Raw genomic sequence first — 19,321 nt, forward strand, 5'->3', positions numbered from 1 at the left:
CTGGGCTTTCACACTCGGGAGCCTGGGTTAGTCACTGCAAGCGTGGGGAGTTTGAAACAAGCCCACCCCTCACATTTTCTGCACACCTGCTTGCTCTTTTGTCTTGTGACATGAATTGAGGCAGTGTGAGGCCCTCACCACAGACAAGTGTTTGGTTTTGGACTTCCAGCATCTAGACCTTGAGTCCAAGCAAACCTCTGTTCTCTACAGACTACCCAATCCTGGGAATTCTGTTTGGGCAACAGAAACCAGACTAAGCTGACACAATAGCAGACCCAGCGTTCCTTGTAGACAAGTGGAGACATGTTGGGTTGTGTTCTTCAGCACAGAGCATGGGCTGGGTTGCAGGTTATCTGTTGCCCGTACCTCAGGGCAGATCCTCAGACAGAACTGGAAGGAATGCCATGAACTTCATCAGACCAGTTGAGTGTCTAGGACTCACGGATGAGATACAGTAGGAAGATGTGTGTCAGAAAGTGTGCAAAGTCCCATATTTACGTGTTTAGAACTTCTGAAGTGAGTTCATTGTTCTCTTATGTCCTGTGCTGTGTAAATTGAAGGAGGAGCAAAAAAAAAATGATAAAGAAGTGATACTGAGCCTACAGTAAAACTGAGATTTCTCTAGTTACTCCCCCCCCCCCCCATGAATATAGAAGTAATCTGCGGCCAATGGTACTTTAAAAATATGTTAAGGTCAAACAATACTTAACATATGCTAGGGAAACTCAATAAAGAGTTTTAGTTTTGTGAAGAACAACGATAGTGGCAGGGGCATTATAAGAATAATTGATCACTTCCTTGTTGTGTTTAAAGCCCATTTGACAAGATGGACCCCACGCCTGGTACTGTAAACTGGACTTTTACTCATGGCTACCTGGGGCATAGCGCCTAGTACTGTTACTCTGCTAAACAGACATAATAAACTACTCTCAAGTTCATATCTTTATACTCACAGATTAGTGTGTGTCTCCATCCCATCAGAGAAGCTCCCTTTTTGCAGTGGTTGGTAATTCCTTTAGAGGCCAACAACCAGTTAATGGACAGAGAATAGGAGACAGTGGCATGTGTACCTCAAAATGAGACATCTGTACCACACCCCTTCCCGCCAAGGGTGAGGCATCACTGAGGCATCATCATGGAAGAAGAGGCAGAAAGATGAACTGGCCAGCTGGAGTGGGATGTCTGTAGTAAACAATGTTTTCTGGATGTGATAGCAGAGCCACACACACAAACTCGCAATAGCTGGGATTGCATGCACAAGATCAAACATCTAAAATTCCAACATGGACTGGGGAGAGGCTCATGAAATCCCACTCCTATCTGAGAAGTTATTGGCTTTGATGGCTAACTGGGGAGGGAGAGTCAGTGTTCTTCAGGGATGTGGGCCTATTCAGGAGGTTGCCTATTCTCCAATAGATGTTCTCAAACTTGTGTACATACAGACAGCGCTGAATTGACTCAGTAGGTATTAAATTTTTTAAAAAGCATGTGGAATTGAGAAGGAAAAATAGGGAGGATGATGGGGAAGATTTAGAGAGGGAATGGGAAGTGGATTAGATACACACACACACACATACACACACACACGAATATTAAATAAAATACTTAATAAAGAAGATCATTCACCATAAAAAGAACTTAAAAGAAACATGTTTCTGGATTCCTAAGTTTCAATTTTCATCTTGTCAAGATGTCTATAGCAACACGCTGGAATTCCAGCACTGAACCAGGCAGCAAGCAGCCTTGCCCGAACAGGAAACAAAGAGGAGCTGGATACATGAGCTTAGTGTATCTACCATGGAATAACTTGTCCACCTGGCATCACATTGGCTTAGTGCCCAGCTGCTCAACCTGTGAACAGAGAGCCCCTCACATGGGAAACTTGTTAATGCTGAAGCTATAGGGAAGCCCCTATAGCTTCCTGGTACCTAGTTGATGTCTGCCATCTTGCCCACCATGGGCAGCCCTGGATCTTCTGATATGAGGGTGATGCAGTGAGTCGGGCAGTGACCCACTGAACTTCAGGGGTCACGTAAGACGGGAATTTGAAAAGTCAGTCAGGAATGAGAAGTCTAGCATAGAGAGAGGGGGAGCGACAGGCTCCCAGAGAATATATAAAGGACTAGGTGGGAGTCACATTAAACTTACCTGCCAATGACTAAATGGCGTTTTCGATGGAAGCAGGAGAAATGTGGGCTTGAAGTACTCTAGACAGAAGCACTTTCTCATGAATTCTTGCTGGCTACAGGCTCGAGTCCTTTGGGAGAAGTATTCTACCAATACGGAGGAAACACCTTGAATCTGCCGGCATTCTTGCTGTGCACCTCCACCACTGTGACCCCTCTGACCCCTGCTCTCAGTTCTAGAAATTCTGACTCAAGCTTGCAATGTGCCAGGGACCCTGTACATGCCTTCTTAATAGCCACTCCTATACACGCCATTTGACAGACATGGAACAAGGCCCAAACAGCCTAGGATAATGGACTAGACAGCCCATCTTCAGGGAGACTAGCTTGGATCTACCAGAATCAGGAGTCTGTGTTCTTTTCACGGCCTAATTCTGATTTATTTTATGGTTATATGGTTTACACCAGGTGTTTCCATTTTCAAATAACTGAAATAAATTTAATCTGACTTTAACAAAAAAAAGGACAATTTATTACAAGGACAGAGTTTCTTGGGGAACTGAAAGGAATGCAGATGGCTTCCAGAAGGAACTGGAACCAAGAACCAGAAAGCGGTAATGGCTCTCACAGGCTCACCTCCTCCCTTGCACATCTGCTTCGCTGCTCTTTGCCTCTCAGCTGAGTCTGTGGACCAGCAGAGGATGGAAATATAGCTGCTGCACCGTTTCCACCATGCGCAGAGATTAACTGTCCCTAAATACAAATGCCTCAGACAGGCACCCAGGCTGGGGCCAGTGAGCTTTAGCAGAGAGGCCAAAAGATGACATCATTCAAGCGTGGCTTCCGTGAGATTTGAAGGTACTACATGGGTAATATACTAATGGATAATCTATTACTTGTTTTGGGGGTGGAGGGGATAGGGTAGTGCTGGAGGTCACACCGAGGCTTAGCACATGCTAGGTTGGGTATGCTTTATTTATTTACTTTTTCATTCATTTCGAGAAGGCTGGGGTAGATTTTAACTTGCAAGCTTCATGCTTCTGCGTCCTGGGTATGGAAATCACAGGGGTGTGCTATACCTTTGGGGCACTTTCCACTTGTGGCAAAGAAAGCCTGTCTCTTCCCCTTTTGTTTGTATGACTTGACTGCCTCCCTTTCTGGGTATTCTGGGACATGAGAAGAAATCTAAGACTGTCTCTCTACATTTGCCCCTGTGACTGTAGTTCTTTGAAAACAGGATTGACCAAACATACTGTAACAACGAGATTCCTCTTTTGGTATATATTGTTCTTCCAAGTCATTCCTTATCACCCAACTGTCTGCAGACACTTGCAGAAGTGTATGTCATGCGTGCACACACACACACACACACACACACACACACACACGCACGCACACACCCTTATTCAGAAGACACCACCCTCCATGGGAGTTTGTCTGACTTTTCTCTTGGGCTGTAGTAGCAATTCTCCAGGCTCTTTTTGTCCACAGGAAATGAATACTCCCCACCCCCCAACCCCAACCTACTGCTCTGTTTCTTTCTAGCATTGAGCATCCTTTCCCAGCAAGACCTGCTTCCCCACAAATGAATGAATACCATTGCTTGCATTGGGCGCAGTTTACTCAGGGCTCTTAGGAGTAGATGTGGGCATCCATTCTCCTCTCAGACAAAGCGGCCCCTAAGGAAAGACATCAGATCTCAACAGTCAGTATGCTTCCTATTTTCTCCTGCAGCTGTCAAGAAAAGGAAACTCAAAGGGTAGGGGTGGTGACTTGTTTTTCATAGTGGCCTTAACTTGTTTCTTTGCAGGTCACTTGACATCACACAAATATTGCTGTCCCTGCGGTTTACGTTTCTCGCCAAACGATAAAGGATCATTTGGCCTAAAAAACATAGATGAAATTATAATTGTGACCTTGGAATTTTCTTTGCCCTTAAAATTAGATTCTGAGCTCTTGCCAATAGCCCTGAACACAGCAGCTTTCTGCATATCCGTTCCCCTAAGTGGCCCTGTCTGGTGCTCCCTGGAATGTTTCTGTATTCTAGAGTAGGTAGGGAGCCACCTCAGTGATGTGCAAGTGGACGATGGGTTTGAATTCCTCGTCTTGTAAGATGCCCTTCTTTTTTTTTTTAAATTTATTTATTATATATACAATATTATATCTACATGTATGCCTTCAGGTCAGAAGAGGGCACCAGACCTCATTACAGATGGTTGTCAGCCACCATGTGGTTGCTGGGAATTGAACTCAGGACCTTTGGAAGAGCAGGCAATGCCCTTAACCGCTGAGCCATCTCTCCAGCCCCCGAAAGATGCCCTTCTTTGAACCATTTTTCTCCTCCATTTACTAGTATTAAAAAGGAGGAATTTCCTAGTAGTCTTTGTTTATCTGGCTCCTTGAACTCACCTGCCTGGGATGAGATTAGGACCTTATGTAGGTCAAGCCAGATAAACAGGTGTGACCCGACCTCTTACTCCGTGGCTGTACTACGTATCTGTGGGCCTTTTCAAGGCTTTTGCTTATTGCAGCTTTAGCTGATGATCTCATCCCCCTTTCTAGCTTGGAACCAGGCAACTTTACGTTCCCAGCAAACAGATGGACAAGAGGTTGAAATAGGATCTTGTACTGAAATAGTCTTTGAGTCACACTCTCTTCGCTCATGTGGGAGACTTGCCTCTTTCTTCTCGCAGAGGGCCAGCACTGAGAATTCAATTAGTCCAGCATTGGAGTTGCTGGCCTCCACTGGAGGTTTTATATCGCTCTTCCTTGTCAAGGTTGGAATTCTGCTAATATGGCAACATTGCCTAATTTGCTTTGGCAGAACACCTGGCCTTTTGCCCCAAGTCAATGTTTTTGTTTTTTGTTTTTGGTTTTTTTTTTGTTTTGTTTTTTATGAAATGAAAAGTTTTATCAGCCTTCTATTTTTGTCAACCTCCCTGCTCCTAAAAGGTGCTGACAGGAGAAAAGGGGAGCTTGATTTTACCCGTAATTTTATTTTGGGAAGTGGGGGTGCTATAGTGGAACTTAGGTGCCTTGGGCCCTGGTTTCTAATGGCTGCCTGTACCAGTCGCTTTTCGTTGTGACTTCAGGATGCATTTACAGTACTCCTTTATCAAATGATGAAGGTGCAGTGGGTGGGTTGCCTGGAGTCCTAAAATGAGGTGCATTTCAGCGGTTACTTCCTTTAAAAATAGCTGGGGTCCGCTTTACCCGAGGCTTCGGGGCTTCATGCTGAGGCCTTCTTGATATGCAAGGCACAGGTATTTCTCTTGTACCACAGGTGGGCAATGGGTTTGCCTGAAGCCAAGCTGAGGGGGGTTGAAGGATCTGAAAGGGAACATTTAAGGCAGGTTTCTGTCAGGCACAAGAGAGGCTCTTGGGTGCCCGTGATTTGTTTTGATTAAATTCCAAGACGATACAATCATCCGACTATTAAAATAATTAGCTGCCTTGTTTTTATCTAGAGGTGCGATGGTTCTGGATTGGCAAGTTAGAATGCATTCGTGATGGGATGAAACATGAACAATTATTGCTGTGATCATCCCTCCCTTCCTCCCTTCTTCCCTCTCTCCCTCCCTCCCTTCCCTCCTTAAGACAGGGTCTCACACTGTAGCCCAGGCTGATATGAAACTCCCTATGTAGTAGCCTAGTCTTGTTTCATACTTATGGCAATCCTCCTGGCTCTGCTTCCAGCACAGTGGTATCACATTGGGTTCAGCTGGTTTATTTATTATTTTTAGTTTTTTTTTTCTGGTACTGAGGATGGAAACTAGAGTCTCACAAGCTAGACAAGTGCTCTAATTAACAACTTTAGCTCTAGACTTATTCTTGAGAAGGGCAGGACCAGGGGTCGGATCACATGACCATGAGACATTTAAGAGAGCGGTTCAACAGTAGACTTTGTTATTGACTTGGCCCAAGGTAAAACGGTAGCTAACATACAAAGTGGGGATTTTGGAGGCTATAGCCCCACATCAGAATCCATCCCAGGAGGAATCAGTGCTAAGTACACGCATCCAAACCTAACTACTCTAAATGAGGAAATATTCCTCCAAAGAAGAATAATTGGCTTTTTAGAGAGCCACAGAAAAGGGAACTCTTGACTCTGTAGAGCATTTTAATATACTCAAAACTGCACTAAAGGAAAATTCTGTTACAGTGAATGTTTTTATTCATGAAATAAAGGCCAGATGGTACACCTGCTCCCTCAGAGAAAATCCTTTCAAAATAATGCCTGCACACACATATGGACAGGAAAGCGAGCTGATAAGTTAGAGTTAATGGAACAGAAGAAAAATATATAAGGCGTAGAAATGACAAAATCATGCAAAAAGACAGAGTAGAAATATCAGAGATTAGGAACGATAGACGCAACCGCATCTGCAGGTCTCAGGGAAGGTAGAATAAGAATTAGATCTGTAGATAGCTGGTACCAAACTCAATAAAAACTAATTTGAAAATATGGAAGAAATGGTTCTTTTCTAAGTGAGGTATAAATGGCTCCAACTAGCTGAAGCAGAGAATTCCAATGGGTCAGTTACTACAGAAGTCCCCACACTGCTTCTTTCTGGGAGCCATTTGATTTTTGATATTATTTTTATTATTATTTTATTTGTTTTGTTTTCTCTGTGTAGCTCTGGCTATTCTGGAACCCACTCTGTTGACCAGGCTGGCCTTGAACTCAGAGATCTGCCTGCTCCTGCTTCCCAACTGTTGGGATTAAAGGCATGTGCCACCACTGGGCTCACCTGATATTCACTTTCTTTCTTTATTTACTTATTTATATTTATTTATCTATCTTAGAAAGAAGCTTAGCAACGCGTTGGTACAGGGTGGGAAGGCAGTCTTTCACTGCGCACATCCAACAGTGCGTTAGGATCTGGTGCTCCCAAGTGCTTTCCACTCATACTTAAATTTGAGACATAACGAGTGTGACCCCGATTTCCCCCAGTTCTTTCCAAATATAGGTGAGCTAATGCCATCCTCTCTGTCTCTCTTTGTTCTGTTCCATCTTTCTTTATGTGTTGGTTGGCATATATTAGTTATTTTTTTTAAATCTGCCTTTAAAACCAGCATGTAAGGTACTCGGTGGGAAAATAAAAAATGCTGCTCCCTTGGTGGCTAAGTACAACTCATTCATTCCATCGCGTGGTGGCAGGAAGCTGCCAGGCTGCCTGCCAGGGAGATCACGTGAAAAAATAAGTCTCCATGGTCTTGGCACAGTGGTTTTGCTGTTTCTGTGTGCTCTAACTCTGTGATTTATATGAGTTTACCACTTTAGAAATCATTTTTGAAAGGATCCCTTCTGCAGAAAATGGGCTAAAATGGTGCACGTCACATGAAAATGTCACGATCAAATTTCATTTTTTTCCCACAAAGTGGTAATGGATGTGTAATTTTCAAACCCAAGCAGCATCAATATAAACCTCTGAAGTCTGTAACTCTCTTAAGAATCCTTTGCCCTAGCATGTCTTTAATCCTAGCACTTGGGAGGCAGAGGCAGGAGAACAGATTACCAGGCTCCAGGACAGCCAGGGCTACACAGAGAAACCCGGTCTTGAAAAACAAACAAACAAAAAAGCAAACTAAAAAAAGAATCCTTTGCCCCCAGCAGGACAGTGTGAACCTGTACGCTGCAGGAATGCGTCTATTTCCTCCTGTGGTTGTTTCATGCTTTGACTTCCACTGAATTCTCTGAATCTATTTTGCCCATTTTGAATGTGATACTTTCTTTACACATGTATGAACAATGAGATGATCGCTGTTGCTATAGATGGCTCCAGCAGAGCTGTTAGGAAAGCCTTTCTTAATGTTGTTGTGAATTGTATTCAGTTTGACTTAAACGTTTACAACACATTGACAGATACATTTTATTTTTGTGGAGCCCAACCTGGACTTGAGTGTGATGTTCTTGCCTCAGCCATTTGAGTGCTGGGTTTATGGATGCCTACCACCATATCTATCAGACTTAATTGAAATAAAAATAATAATCTTGAATGTATCTGGGGGAGGGTGTGGATGTAGAGGTCAGAGGAAGACTGTGGGAGTCAGTGTTCTCTCTTTCAGCCTCGTGGGTTCCAGGGATCAAACACAGGCTTGGCAACAGGTACCTTTACTGCTGAGCCTCTCAACAGGCATTCAGGCTTATTGCAGCTTGCAATGGCTTTATAACATTATCTATTATATAATATGAAATATATTATTATTGTTTTATACATACAGAAACTGATAATAATAGTCAATTTATTGGTCTCAGGTTCAGGGAAAATTTTTCTGTTTTTCCTTTTTAGTTTATTTTTTTTCCTTTTAAAAGAGAGGTGTTATTATGTAACCCAAGCTAGCTTCAAACATGCGGCAATCCTCCTGCCTCAGCCTCCTAAGTGCAGGCATCACAGTTATCTGCTTGGAAAGCTTTAAATTTGCCTTGAATTCAATTGGATATTGCTTTTCTATGGCTGTGAATACGTTCTGACTTAATATATTTTAGTTATCATTTATCAAGATTTTGCTATGGCTTTTCTTTGAGAAGATATGAAATTCAGACTAAGAAAGGATGCTTTATTAAGATGTTGGTCAGTAGGATTCGACTGGCGAGCGACTTATAAACCATGTTCTCACTCAGAAAGATAGACATACTTTCCGATTATAATGTTTATATTTGCTTCTGAGACATCAGTGGGCTATTTATTGTTCTAGTCTGAATGAGGCAATTCTTTCTCAGGCAAGCAAGGTATCTCTGGGTTCTTTTTTCTACCCCCTTTGTTCCTTCCCCTTTTTCTTTTCCCCCTCTTGATGTATATCGTTGACTCTGTTTCTATTTTGTATCAGCCAGTACCATAGCGTCCAGCAGACCACTGCACTGTCCCAGACAGAGGCTGACATTCTGTTCCCCTTCCCAGGCTCTGGAGAGTTTCTGTTTCGTGGTGGTGGGGCACTGTGCTAGCGGTTTTACAGACCTCACATTGCTTTCACGGCCACCTCTAAACTGTACTCCATACTCCCAGGTGATGCTTTGTTTGATGTGCGTGAATGCTCTGCTCGCATGCATATCCGAGTATGGCATGAATGCAGTGCCCTTGGCAGCCAGAAGAGGGGCTCTGATCCCCTTGGTACTGGAGTTGTAGACAGTTGGAGTTGCCGTGTGGGTGCTGGGCATTGAGACTGGTCCTCTGAAAGGGCAACCAGTGCTCTTAACCACTGAACCATCTTTTCAGCCTCTCATCCTTCTGTTTGATAGATATAAAAACTGGATTATTTTAGATAGCTTGTGGGAGGTCACATGGCTATTAAAAGTCAGTGGGAGAGTGTGTGTGTCAGAAAGCCTGCATTTCCCTTATAGTGTGCTGACTTTTGTGGGTAACCTTACTTCTTTGTAATTTCAACTGTAGTCACTGCCTAAAAGAACACAGTTCCTAACTGGCTTTCTTTCTATTCAGTCAACCCTCTTTGGAAGGCCCACTCAATGGTCCCTGTGCTTGGCCTAGAGGCTTCTGAGATTCTGCAGAATTGAATTTGCAACTTCATCTCCTCCCTTCCCTCTCCTCCTCTTAATCACCCCCAGCTACACCAGCAGCCCTCTCTGCGAGCTCTCATCCCCTACATCCAACTAGAGTCTAAATTCCACAGATTCTCTTTCTGAAGTCTCTCTCCATTTGCGCCTCAGTCCTTCTTTCATCCTAAGCGCTCTGGCCCCGTCTACATTATGAAAAGCACCTCTAATCTCTGTGAGTTCGAGACCAGCCTGGTCTACAAGAGCTAGTTCCAGGACAGGCTCCAAAACTACAGAGAAACCCTGTCTCGAAAAACGAAAAAAAAAAAAAAGAAAAGCGCCTCTAAGATCTCTCATCTAAATCTAATTTAACCCCACTAGCCTGGCTCAGTCTTCCCCACAGCTCCCTCTAAGCCAGTTCAAGACCCAGTTTGGAACCATGACTTGAGAGAAATATTCCTTGAGTCTCTCCAGCATGCCCTTCCTTCTGTGAGATGATGCTTCTCTGTGTTTCCATGGTCTTCAAGTATGTCATATGGCCGCGATGCGGTCGCGATGTCCTGTAATGCGGTGTGTGTGTCTCACTGAGTGGAGAGGTCTTTGGGGACAGGGTTGCTGTCTCACTTACCTTTATCTTCCTAGCCGCAGGCAGCTTCTCTGAGAGATCCATAGACAAAGGAAGGGACAGATATTAATCCACATACTCTTTAGGCAGATCTGAAAGAGTCTTTTGCTTATTACTGTAACAGAGTGTTCAGTGTTAAATTTTTACTGCAATTTTTATAAATTTGCATGGTTGAAAATAATCCATGGAGATGTGAATCAGTTCTTTAAAAAAAAAAATCAGCTTTGTGTCCAAAGGCAGGACAGTTATTGCCTAATCTGCATTTCCATCCATGTTGGCAGAGGGTGTCTTCCCTTCTGTTGATAAGAGCCGGCACCTTAATTGCATGGTGATGTCAAAAGTGGACTCTGTGTTGGACTTTGGCTTGAGGCTCAGAAGACTGGCATCAACACTCAGGAATGAACTGGCCTGGCAGGAGGGGCTCTGCTTCTCTTTTCTGCCTCTTGTCCTTCAGGAATGGCCACTTTCTGGGGGTTATTTGGGACCCTACGCTAGCACTCAATCTGAAGGCAGTTATTCTTCCTTGTAGTTTTCACTAATGTTTCTTTTTCACTAGCATGGATCTGATCTTATTACTGCTGTGGTCTCACCTGAGCCAGTCACTGAAGTCTCCCTAGACATAGTCTTTAAGTTTGTTCGGCTTACTAGGACTTTGCAAGCTCAAATGTTGTTCTTCGGTTGTATGATTTTAGGTCCCTATTGGGTATTCATTCACCTACCTATTGTGTATTCTGATCTCCAGTCCACCCTGCCCGCCCCTAGCATCTCCCTCTTCCTTTCTCTTTCTTCTCTCTTTTTTTCTCTCTCTCTTTCTCCCTCTCTCTCTCTCTCTCTCACACACACACACACACACACACACACACAATCTTCTGCACTTGGCTGTCACGGGTCTGAGAGGTAGACTTCTGTGGCTAAGATAACACACACACACCACACACACACACACACACACACACATCTACCTGTCCCAGAAAGCATCTGTGAGCCCATCCTGACCTCAGCTGCTAAAGTCGAGTAAGATTTCACACAAACTGCTGTGCTAGAGGAGGGGTCTTTTAAAACTGCAATGTTCAACAGGTTCGGCCCGTTCTTGTGACCTATGGGAGCTGGCAGGGAGAGAAAGGAGGCAAGGCATCCATTAAAAACACTGTGCTAATTAAGTGTCCACAGTCATGGGGCACTACTCCTGTCTCTGGATTAGCTGTTAGATTGTCATTAGCCGAGAATACAAGTAGTTACGTTACTGGCTTGTGTTTCCACATCATTTGCTGTTGACAAAGCACTTGAAGTGAAATCACTGTAAGTAAACTGAGACCTCTCCTGACTTGATTTGCCCATGTCAGGCGCACATGGACAGCCGAGGTCCACACTGCGTTTGGAGATGTACAGGGGAAGGGTTTGCGGGGAGGTGAGAAGGCAAACAGGGTTGTTAAAAGTAGAAGAGGAAAGGTGGCCTGTGACGATCTATACAGAGAGACAGCAAGTGCTGAAGGCCAGGGTGCAGCTTGCCGGTGGGCAGGAGGGAGCGCCGTGGGGGCTGTTGCCCGCTCCCAGTTCGGGATTCCCGCCACAGCACCAGGTCCCAACCCGAGAGCCATTGCCTGCCTGGGATCGGACAGGGTTAAGGCCATCACCTGCAGTCGAAGTGCGACCCAGATGGGAAGTAGGAAGTGCGGCGCCGAGCTTCCTGTATAAATAAACGCTCTGGCTGCTGCGCCCCAAGCTGCTGGCTGGTTCTGCAAGGTTCCTGCCTGTCAAGACAAGGAGGCGGAGAGGGACTCCTCCTCTTCCCGAGCTGTAGGTCTGGGCGTGGAGTCCTGTGGCAATCCTGCAAAAGTGTAAAGCTGTCAGCCAGGCGGAGCACGCAGGGAGAGGGGAGAGAATGAGAGAGCCCCTCCTTCTCGGTGTGCCAGCTGCCCCGGCTGGCCCAGGCTGGATCTGCTAGAGAGAATCCAGCAGCCCGAAGACCTCAGCCCCAGCCAGGTATGTCTAGAAGGGGTGCCTGCGAGCAGGATGCAGGCGGTGCAAGCCAGGGAGGCTGCTACCTTAAGAGGGACGGGACCGAGGTTACTAGGCGGTTTTTGCTAGATTCTTAAGCCATGCAGAACTGCATGCATTCCGAGCGTCTCAAACACCTGTTAACTTAAAAAAAAAAGTGCCTTTGAAAAGGTCAAAACAAATTAGTTTCATTTCTAATAAAATGGTCTTTACAGAATATACCATAAATTGCATATTGGACCAGTCTTCTCGTGTGTTTTGAGTAGAGACTGACAGTTGGCATTGCCTTGGCTGTCTGCCTTCTGTTATTTGGAAATGCACGGGAGTATGTTGACACACAGAGCTATGAATAATGTCACGTTAACGGCGGAGTCTGGGCTATACATTAGAGTGATTATTTTTGTCAGATAATTGCTGATAAAAGAGAGAGGCTCTGTGGTGTTTTTAAGTTGGTGTTAAAATGAAATCGAGCCTGTTTTCACAGAGGAAAGGTGTCTTGGCCAGCCCCTTCCAGAGCCCCTTTTCTGATTAGTTTCAGGGGTTCGCTGTCAACCCTCACAATGCACCTCCCCATTACACTCCAGTTTCTCAGAGTACGGTTCTCTCTATGTTTCCAACGGGGTCGGTCACTTTCTTCTTGCTTTCTGCGCCAGGTACCTTACAGAATGTGAGCTGGAAGTCTTAACATGACTCTCAGGGTCCTGCTTAGGCGTTTCTGACTGTTGATTTGAACATGGGGAGGTGTGAACTGAAGAATAATGTCCTCAGCATTTCCGAAGCAGTGGATGAGGGGTGTCTCTGCCCAGAAGCAAAATAAATGAACTTTGAGATGACTCAGGTTTTAGGGTGTGGGTGACAGGCAGGAGGAGCCCAGCCAGTCTTCACTGGGTTGCTGGCAGTTAAAATATCGGCTGCAGCTTTCTCCGAGTGAACCTTTTGGTCTCTGCTTCCATTCACGTCTGATTCCTTGCTGGCTCCCTCCTCCTCACCCGGTCTTTGTAAACCTCACTCTTTTCCCATGGGCATCAGACCCTTAAGTATTTCTCAAACTACCTTGAAGAGAAAGAGAGGGAGAGAAAAGGGAAGAAGTCCAAAGCAGGTCCACAAAGACACTTGCAGATAGCTGTACTGAGAAGTCCAAGGCTTTTAGTTCATCTGCCTCCTGTCCTTGGGTACCTTGGGTTAGCATTTTCTGGTTTGGAAGGGGCAATGAGTTGGAAGTGGTGGAGGGAGGGGGAAGAGAAGAGAGAGAGGAGAATAAGAGAGAGGGGAGAAAGGAAAGGGAGAGGGAGAGGGTACTCTGTTTCCAAAGTACCTTCTAAGAGCCTGTCTGGATGAGTGAAAAATAACAAGATTAACATGCATGGTGGATGTGAAAAAGATGTCAAGTCACAGAATTGGCTTTTTATTTAAAATAAACAGTAAGAAAATTTGACCTAAAATCTCCCAGGCCAGTCACCCGAGATAACTCAGGCCTGCACTATCATGCTGGAAGGCAGGCTTGAGTGTGGTCAAACACCAACCATTTACCCAGGGTTTGACAAATATTTACAGTCATTGATGCCAAATATCTTTGTGCTGAGCCCCGAAGAGAAGAATATTCTCAGCATTCAAAAGCCCCATTCTCATGAATGGGTCTCAGTTCACTGGCAGTTTTAAAGCCATCATCCAGATTTATAAACTAGGTCAGTGTAAGACATGTCTTCTTAAAATAATCAGTTTCGGGATCTCAGATTATAAAACTTTTTTTTTTCTTGTGGCCAAATTGTACAAGCACAGGGGAAAGTATGCTCTCTCTAGAAAGAAACGAGTTTATTTTATCTGCCCAGCAAGATGATTTAGCTTCCTGGAAAACAGCTTTCTTTTTCAACAGTGTGAATGCTTTTAATCAGAAAAAAAATGTATTTGAAATTTCTTTCTGGAAAAAATTATTTCAATATTTGAGAAGCCTAGGGACATTTAGACGCTCTGGGAATTGTTTTTCTAAAGTTCCTGACAGTCCAGCTGCCTGTGTCTCCCCTGGCTTTGACATGGCATCGTGCCCCCTTAGGTGAGATCCTCAGTGTTTAGCATCTCCAGTTTGAGACAGCAGTCGGGAATCATGCCACCCTCAGAGGCTGGTGCAAGAGCAAAGACCAAACTGTTCTGGGGAACTGACTCTTGTCTGTGCAGCCGGTTATTCTGGGTGTCGAGGGGACCAGGCTGTCACACAAGTCACGTCTGGCACTTTAAGGCGTGGTTATCTGAAGCTGTTGCTCTTCAGTCTAGAGAAGTTTCTTCTAGAGATTTCTGCCTTAATGTGTAGGAAGATGCTCCTTAGTTATGCTAAATGACCAGTATCTTTGCTTTGGATTCATTAGAAGTGAATGTGGGTGAGAAGCAGGCCTTTAATATATAGCCATAAAATTTGTTTGCTGTTGAGTGACTCTTTCCAAGGTTCTCTGGGAGACGCTGGGGACTTAAAAGATGTGTAAGGTGGGGTGGCCTTTGTCCTGAAGGAATCGTTGTTACCTTGGAAGTGAGTTTGGGAGTGAGTTTAATTTATGTTGTTTCGCTAGAGTGTGGAAGCCATTTTGATGTTTTTCACTTGGGTCACATGCTCTTTGTTGTTTGTTTTTTGATACTGTTTTCCTGGTGTCATTGAGTGTTGTGTAAGGAGAGAGCTATGATTGTGCCTGCATTTGTTTATCTCACTTGGCCTGACTTTTGCTGTGCAGAGGTTGAAACCCAAGGCCTCATACTTGATAGTTCGGTTCTCTACCCCTGAGCTACACCCACAGCCTTGAGCATTTATTTAAAACTTTTTTTTTAAATGATGCATTACATTGATTGGTGGACTGTGTGTGTGGAGGTCAAAGGACAGCTTTCAGGACCTTTCACCTCGTGGCTTCTGGGGATCGAACTCCCATAGCCAGAATTCCCAGTAAGTGTCTTTACAGCCAAGTTCTCTCACTGGCCTATTTTATAAACGTTTTAATTTATTTTCACCTTTTGGTGAATGTTGGTTTTGGACTACAATTTTTTTTCCAACTGAATTTAGCATTTGCTATTAACTAGTCATGGAGTAGTTCTAAAGCTAATGTATCACACTGCACTAGTTACTAAACACAGAAAACTTGGGGAAGCGGGGATGGGAAAGATGGCTGAATGGCTAAGAAGATGTAGGACCCAGGCTTGGTCCCTGGTACCCACATGGCAGCTCACACGTGGTCTGCAACTCCAGTTTGCGGATCTGACGCCATCTTTTGGCTTCTGTGGGCATCAGTCATGCATGTGGCATACACACCTACATAATAAAATAAATAAGTCTGAAAAACAAAGCAAACACAGCAGAAAACTACACTTCAGAGAGTAAAAGGAACCAGCGCTCCTCCAGCATGGGATGGACAGCTTCTTGTGTGTAATTGGATTTTTTCTTCCTTTCTTCTTATTAAAATACCTAATCTATTTGATGGACATAGGCCTATGTGAGTTGGGGTGCACCATGTATGTGCAGGTGCCCCTAGAGGGCAGGGGGTATCAGATACCCTGGAGCTGGAGTTACAGACAGCTGTGAGTCACCTACTGTGGATTCTGGGAACTGATCCAGGGTCCTTTGCAAGAGCAGTAAGGACTTGTAACTGCTGAGCCATCTCTCTGGCCACTGGTTCCCTTAAGTGGAAACCAGTCAAATCAAGCATGTTCGGAGCAGGAGGTCCCATGGCCGGTCACATTGATTAGGAACATGCTTTGGAAGGTTGATGTCCCTGAAGTCATGAGTTTGAATTGGCCCCTCAGTCAACTTGTTCCTTGGGAAACCAGGAAGATAATTCACGCCTCTCTTCCAGGGACTTGTGGCTGTGACCACAAACCCACAAGATTTTTTATATGTAATTATGTGACGTCATCTGCTGAGACCCTCCCCAACTAGCCCCCTTCTATACGTAGGGTCTGGGTTTTGTCACCTTAACTTCCCAACGCCTAACAGGTATGTCATTTGGTTCTTTATGGCATTATGGGTCCTGGTTACAAGATTATTTGGGAAAGGCATGCAAAAATACATGCCCTGTGCCTTCTTCTGTGGATGAGGTAAGCAAATACACTTCCAAGCTGGTCTCCTGAGAATTTGTTTCTAATTAAAATGTCTGTGGAAGCTCACAACTTTTACAGGAGGAGATAATATTTACATATGCTTTTATTCATTTGGAGAGAAGTATTTTGGTTTAGGTGTTCATACTTTGGTGGCTGTTGTTTCCTGGTAATGTTCTGGTCCTAGAAGTCCTCCTGAGTCTTGTCCAAAAGGGCTTTCTGCACACTAGTCTCGATCCATTGAATACATTATTATCCAACCCGCCTGTCAGAGGCATTTCTTCCTGCTTTAGGGCTTTGTTGTTATGCCAAGCGACAGGAAGAAAATTATCGAGTGGGGTGGGACGAATAATTGTGGGAGGTGAGAGAAGTAATGATTAAAGAAAGGGGTGGGGAGGACATGGTGGCAGCGAGGAGGGAGCTGCCCTGGCGAATGCAGAATCCTGGTGCAGAGAACAGCGAGCTGCGGGACTCTTCTCCACTCCTACCTTCTTTGATAAGTTTGCATTGTTAGGAAAGCTGGAATGGGTTTCTACTTCTTGGGCATCACCCTGCAGTATAAAGAGGACATGGAGCAAAGAGAAGAAAAAGGAACTAAGTTTTTTAGAAAAGGGAACAGCATTCTGTAAAGGATAAAACTAGACATCCCAGACACACTATTCTCAGGGAGCTTTCAGAGTTAGCATCTCATGATAAATTCTTTTTGGTCATGTTCATATATCTCTTCCAGTATTTATTTTGTAGAGAGAACATTTTTAAAGTTAGATTTCATTAAAATAGTTTCCTGGACTTTATTCATAAGTGAATTTTAAACAGCAAGCATATTCTTGCATATTCTTTTTTTTTTTTTAAATAGTCCTTGCTGAGATTTAAGACACCCTTCCTGGGACTGGGGATGTAGCTCAGTGGGTGGAGCGCTAGCCTAGTTGCATGAATCCCTGGTTCAGTCCTCAGCACCACATGAAACCAGGCATGGTGGTGTTTGCATATAATCCTTGCACTCAGGAGGTAAATGAAGTAGAAAGATAAAGTTCAAGACCATCCTGGGCTCTGTGTGACCCTGCTCCCTCCCCAAAGATGCTCCCTTTCCTCCTTCTTTGCCTTTTTTTCTTCCTTTCCACCCACACAAAAATATGACAGCCATAGATAGCTAATAACATTTCTATCCATGGCCTACTTACTGTGCATGTCATGGTGGTCCCATTGATTATAATGAAGCGAGCTTATTCCTCTTGCCCAGTAAGTTCCTTATGTATTGTGACAATTCTTGTGTAAACAAAGACGCTGGAATACAATTATATACAATGTGCCATAGTTGATGATACTATGCAACAATGTTATCGATCTGTATTGTATTTTGTTTTCTTCTTATTTGAGTCTATTACCACACCCTCTGTGAGGCATCAGGCCGCATTTCACAGGTAGTAGCATCTCTCATCTTGCATTCACCATATCTCTTATTACAGCAAGAGGCCCGGCTGAGTGACTGACCCACATCCTCTAGGTTTGTGACGTGTTCTGTGGTGCTCACACAGTGACCATATCTCTCTGGTTGTTAAGCAATGCATGACTGCGCTCACACAGAGGTGCGATTCCCAGAAGTTTGTGGTCTGCAAGCCACAGAGTGGTGATCTTATTTCTAGCCTCGAAACTGTTGAGACAAAGGTCTTCAGACCAAGGAGCTGTGGACTTAGGTGTCTCGTCTTTGTCTCTCAATTTCTCTGGATGAAGCCATGAGATTGGGGAGAGGAGAGAAGCCCCCTGTTCATGGCACAGCGACAAACCACACTTCTCAACACTTCTGCCTCGAGGCTGAGGGGATGGGTATTAGTCCCACCACACCTAAGAACTAAATATTTCTTGGACTTGCTGATTCCAGTGAAGATTCTCCAATCCCTGTCATCAATGACGACAAAGTCCATTATGAAGGACACTTTGTTTGCACTCCCTGGCCTTGAGCACTGTTCCCTTAGAGGCAGTTGCAAAGATATGAACTAGGCTCCAGAAGTTGTGTTTCTCCAAGTGCTAATGGGTCTGCTTGTGGTCCATCTGTTCTTGTTGTCACAGGGCATGCAGGAGGACTGTTACTGATGAGACTGATAGGCACGGGTCCGTCTTGTCCCTGAATGATCAGAACACTGGTCAGAGAGCCAAGTAGGAAAGAGAAGCATGCTGGCTACTGTGGAGGGCTGCCAGTGGAGGGCTGCCAGGAGCCCTTCCTCCCTGAGCTCCTTCACTGCCTTTGCTGTTACTCTAGCCCCACCCCCGGGAAATGCACCTGCCTACCATTCACCCCTGGATTTAGAGGACAGCTTCAGCAAATGGCTAATGGCAACAGTTTGCTAGCCTTAGCCAGTACCATTGATCCCACCAACAGGCCCTATTAAAAACATGAGCCAGCAACCAAATAAACCACCTCACTGGGCAGCAGCGCAAAGGTCAACAGAGTACAGTTAACCTCAGTATCCTCAGTGTCCAGATCTGTGGATTTGACCATGAATCAAAAGTGGAGCTTTTGACTCAGAAAGTGGGGCAGAGGCAGGAGGATCTCTGTGAGTTCAAGGCTAGCCTGGTCTACGGAGCGAGTTCCAGGACAGCTAGGGCTACACAGAGAAACCCTGTCTACCTACCTACACACACACACACACACACACACACACACACACACACACACACACAGCAGTCATTGCTCTTGCAGAGCACCAGAGTTCGGTTCCCAGCATCTAAATTAGGAAGACCCCCTATAACTCTAGCTCCAAGGGATCCGATGGGCACCTCCACACACATGATACCCATACACCCATATGCACTCCTAAGAATGAGAAGATGAAACAGCTTTGAAAAGGTGTTCAGAATGGGCCTGCAAAATGGCTCAGCTGATAAAGACTAGTACTACTGCCAAGCCTGGCCGCATGAGTGTGATCCCTGGGGCCTACATGGTGGAAAATGCTACCACCTGTGAGTTGCCCTCTAGCTTCACGTGCGCACTGCGGCATGCCTGTCCTCTCCTTC

At 44.8% G+C, this 19,321-nt stretch overlaps 1 protein-coding gene across 4 annotated transcripts in view; it reads left to right on the plus strand.

The window, feature by feature from the left end:
- LOC121453111 (E3 ubiquitin-protein ligase RNF144B) overlaps positions 1-19,321 on the plus strand; it is a 132,270-nt gene that overhangs the window by 60,610 nt on the left and 52,339 nt on the right. For 2 of the 4 annotated variants that reach the window (XM_041659612.1, XM_041659615.1), the window contains exon 1: positions 11,986-12,226. The exons of 1 other annotated variant lie outside the window; for it this stretch is intronic. The gene's annotated coding sequence lies outside the window, so the exon portion shown is untranslated. Of the gene's footprint in view, positions 1-2,919; positions 2,985-11,985; positions 12,227-19,321 lie in introns of those variants that run through there. One more of the 4 variants, XM_041659614.1, reaches the window with a different exon arrangement.

The sequence above is a fragment of the Microtus oregoni genome, unplaced genomic scaffold, assembly GCF_018167655.1.
Source record: "Microtus oregoni isolate MIOR12 unplaced genomic scaffold, Mior012 000011F_ref0000422, whole genome shotgun sequence".
Classification (NCBI taxonomy): Eukaryota; Metazoa; Chordata; class Mammalia; order Rodentia; family Cricetidae; genus Microtus; species Microtus oregoni.